Below are 5,000 nucleotides of genomic sequence, written 5' to 3' on the forward strand. Positions count from 1 at the left end.
ACACATATGTATATACATATATATATATGTGTGTGTGTCTGTGTGTGTATGAGTGTATGTGTATGTTTATATTCTCGTGTACTTATACTAGCGGTAGTATGAGAGAGCGTCGAGATGGCGATTCCCGGAACTAGCGAGTTAGTGGCATATTTTTCTGAATGTCCGAACAAAGTACTGTCATTATGCTTGTTTACATAAGTACCTGTAGTGAAAGAGGCTGGCCACGCACTGAGCGACGGCTCTTCTAAACATGGCCATCGTCAACTGTAGACTTTTTTTATTACAGGCAGAAGAAATACAGTAAGGATGCATGTTTCGATATATATATATATATATATATATATATATATATATATATATATATATATGTATATGTGTGTGTGTGTGTGTGTGTGTGTGTGAAAGTGTGTGTGTTTATATATGTACATATATTATATATAATACATATTGTATATATGTATTATATATATATATATATATATATATATATATATATATAATTTTTATATACATATCTATCTATCTATCTGTATATATATATATATATATATATATATATATATATATATATATATATATATATATATATATATATATATATATATATATATATATATATATATATATATATATATATATATATATATATATATATATATATATATATATATATATATATATATATTTATATATATATATATATATATATATATATATATATATATATATATATATATATATATATGGGTGTATGTAATTTACGTATGTTTGTGAGTATGTTCCAGCATAACTCTGGAACGCATTGAGGAATTTCAACCAAACGTGGTATAAATATGACTTACTATCGAGAAAAGAATGCTGTGGGGGTAAGACATCACTAGTACCAAAGGCCACCAAAGTGGGTGGCAGTAGGAAGGGCTCCCCTGAAACGGGACTGGTTCTGCCTGTAGACTTAGTAATTAAGTAAACTCTATGGGTTTATCGTACCTTATTTTGGTATACATATGATTTACTATCTGGAAAAGGATACTGTGGGTGAAGACATCACTGGAACCAAAGGCGGGTGGGGATGGGAAGGGGGTGACGTAAAAATAATTGAAAACGACAGATATTAGTGCCTAATCCATAGTTTCCGTGGTCACTGAGGTGAATAGTGACACTCCCAATGCTCTTTAAGCCCAAGTTCAACCCTGTTAGGAAGGGGACATGAAAAGGGGTGAAAAATAAAATGTAAAAAATGACAGATATTAGTGTCTGATCCATAGTTTTCGGGGTTGCTGAGATGAATAGTGACACTCCCGATACCCTTTATGTACAAGTTCAGCCCTGATGGGAATGGGGGTGAGAAGGGGTGAAATATAGAATGTCAAAAATGCTGGGCAATGTAATTGAAGCAACTATCTTAACAGGACAGGGAGAAAGTGAGAGAAAGGGAAAATTGAGAGGAAGAGGAGGTGAGAGAGAGAGAGAGAGAGATGGAGAGAGTAGAGGGGGCTGTTAGGGAGGAGAAAGAGGGAAACACTGAGGGAGAGTTGAGAGAGAGAGAGAGAGAGAGAGAGAGAGTTTGAGAGAATGTCAGAGAGAGAGGAAGTGAGAGAGAGAGAGAGAGAGAGAGAGAGAGAGAGAGAGAGGGTGTTAGAGGGGAGAGAAAGAGGAAAGAGTGAGGGAGACTTGGAGAGATAGAGAGAGAGAGAGAGACAGACAGAGTTTATCGGTTGTCATTCAGAGATTTCCCGGGCAGCGCCGTGTTGGTCAGCTGCTACACACACTCACACACACACACATACATATATATGTAGCCCAGTTGAGAGGTAATTTTCATTCCTTACCTGTTACTACAATGTCAAGACGTCCATCTATTTGTATCCTTGGTAGTGGCCGCACAAAGGCTGCTGTAACACATCTCAGTACCCACTCACTCTGCATTTTCTCTCTCTCTCTCTCTCTCTCTCTCTCTCTCTCTCTCTCTCTCTCTCTCTCTCTCTCTCTCTCTCTCAGGTCTACAGCGAAACAAGCTTTACTCAAAATGATTTATTTGACAAAATCTAACATAACTAGATTGCAAGAAATAGGAGATGGTTTAAAATGTAATATCAAAGTTCCCTAAAGATCGTTCACATTATAGCCTTACACTGTAACTTGCAATAGGTCAAAATAAGTCAAAATCCAGTACATTTACAATGACTATATCTTGAACCTCGTCCTCAGCGAAACATCCGAAGAAGTCAAATGAATTCCTCATTAAACCTCAAAAGCATAAAAATAAAGATATGGGAATTCCTCCCATGTTACTCATAAAATGATATATATATATATATATATATATATATATATATATATATATATATATATATATATATATATATATATATATATATATATATATATATATATATATATATATATCATACAATAAATGCTTGAAAAAAAAGACATTATAAAAATGGAGAAAAACAATCTACAGCTTGGGAAATTGAATGTGGTTCCTACCTCCAAACAGCAGTGTTCACAGTCTTGAACGATAAATTGTGAACCACAAAGTCTTCACCTGAAGACTTCTAATAATGTTCAATGTTGGTCTTCAGAAGATTTCTTTTCCCATATCTAATCCCTTCTCACTGTTTATTGTAATTCATAACATACTTGTGACCTATAGGCCTTTCAGATGCTCGGCCACCCAAAGAAGTGCTACCCCCAGCACTAAGGAAATAGCACCTTTTAATTTTCAGATTCGTGCACCAAACGGACAGCCACACCCTCAGCAGGCTGATCTTCCCGTGAGGGTTTACTCACACACTGCTTTTGTGCACAACACACACCCTACTTCATGCAGAGTATGACGACAAAGGCCCCGATCATCGATAAAATAGCAATGAGGAGGTATTGATTTGGGACGGAAAAGTTGGAATCGTGGCGATCACTTCCCTTAAAGGTGGCATCAAAACAACTTGATGGTCCCCATGAAGATGCTGCATGAAGATACAAGTAGTAGAGTTGAAGACACTCTTGCCCAGAACTCGAAACCTCGATGTAACCAGTCTACATGCCACATCAAAGAGATGGGATCCTCGTAGAAGAAACGCATCCAACGAATTATGGCACCGGATGAAGACCTCACAGCTCCGACAGAACACTGCATTGAGAGTCTTCATAGAGGCCACCTTGTACTCATGTTGGAACGTACGAAAGTCACAGTCAGAAGGAGTTTGGTTATATACTAACATCTTCTCACATCCTAACCAGTCAGCGTTTATTAGTGTAAAGATACTACTGTCACAAATTTATCTATCATGAACTAAAACACTTCCTGACTTATAGTTGACAGCCGAGGATTGAAACTGGTCCCCCAAAAGGTACATAGTCTCCTCACTATCCCATACTGTTATTGAACCATTAAAACCATTAGGGAAAGGTATGATAAAACTATGAAACAATTTCCAGTTAATAACTGGAACTTCCACAAGCAACCGCCTATCAGATACACTAACTTTTAAGATGCTATAATACCGATACAAATTCTCCCCAGTAAAAATCACCTGAGAACCACACAGATATGCTGTATTCATTAAAGTCGATTCCAAAGACACGAGAGGTAGAATATCGAAAAAAATTCGCCCCTTAGAAGCAGCAACCACTGCCTTAACCTGTGTCTGAGTTTCTGATGACATGGATTCTGCTTCTTTCTCAATATTCAGCAAGGTGGTTTGACAGGAAGACAAAGCTATCATAGCATCTAAATCTCTCCCCATCCTATCAACTCTGACCAATAACCCATTTAAAGATGTCCTTAAAGTCTCAAAACCCTCCCGTACTTTCTCATTACTATCCCGTAAAGTCATCAAAGTTTTACCCTGGCTAGCTAATTCTGTTGATACCTGTTCAATTCTCACCAAATTAGCAATTGACATACTAGCAATCGATCCTATGATCATAACGGCTCCAATTACCAGTGGCGCAGCCCTCTTACTCCTTCTAGAAGAGACCTGAGAAGTCAAAGAACCTAAATTTGGGAGCCATGTTAAAGTCTTCTTAATCCTATCCTGAACCCTAACAGCTGTAGCATTAAGTTCGGTTAGCCCACCCCGTAACGGATCAAACAGATTCCGTCTGATATTCATCTCAATGAAAAAATTCCTAAGCAACTGAACTTTATTCTGGGATGCTTCAAGCTCAAACCTTGCCGAACCTATATCCTCAAACTCTATACTCAAAGATATTGCATCCAATGACAACCACACATCATAGTCTTCTTCTATAATAACACCTGGGCCTAACCTCACTATGGAATTAGCCCATGCCACAACCCCCAAAGTCATGAGCAGACGAAACTTCAGCATCTAAAGAAAAAACAAAAGAAAGAAACTTATAAGTTACCAGATCTTGAAACGGGAAAAAACAAACAAAAAGAAACCCATATATCTATAATACTCTATGGTATTTTGCAACTAATTTAACTAAGTATTGCAACACACAATAACAAAAAACTGAACTCGGACAATTAAAGATTTGTATAACTCTATGGACCAATGTCCTCCCCATTTACAAAAAACTACAGGTCACATCCCTTTAAAATCCATTGAAAAACAAAACAATGAGAGAGGAAAAAAAACACAGCACATCACAGGAATTAACCCATAAGATTCCCATTAACCTGTCTTTAATATTAGATATATGTGTCACCCGAGACACTCCAGTATTTTCATTCTGAACCATAAATCTATTTCCTTTCTTTGGTTCTACGACCCGAAAAAGACTCACAAATTTAGGACCTAACTTATAGTTCAATTGATTCCTAACATTTATTTTCACAAAAAACCTATCTCCCACAGCAACTTTAACTCCATCTGGCTTTGTATTGCTCCTATCAACCATATCCTGAGTTTTCATTTCAAGATTCTTAGCAAGACGCTCATATCTCTCTTTAGCAGTAGAAACTAGTGATTTTACTGAATCATCACCCGATGGAATAGGTAATAAATCAAACACGTCCTACACCGGGC

General features: G+C 36.8%; 1 long non-coding RNA gene across 1 annotated transcript in view; it reads left to right on the top strand.

Annotated features, from left to right (window-relative positions):
* Positions 1-5,000, top strand: part of LOC136847037 (uncharacterized) — a 143,539-nt gene that overhangs the window by 130,664 nt on the left and 7,875 nt on the right. The gene's annotated exons all lie outside the window — the stretch shown is intronic.

Source organism: Macrobrachium rosenbergii, chromosome 16 (genome assembly GCF_040412425.1).
Source record: "Macrobrachium rosenbergii isolate ZJJX-2024 chromosome 16, ASM4041242v1, whole genome shotgun sequence".
Classification (NCBI taxonomy): Eukaryota; Metazoa; Arthropoda; class Malacostraca; order Decapoda; family Palaemonidae; genus Macrobrachium; species Macrobrachium rosenbergii.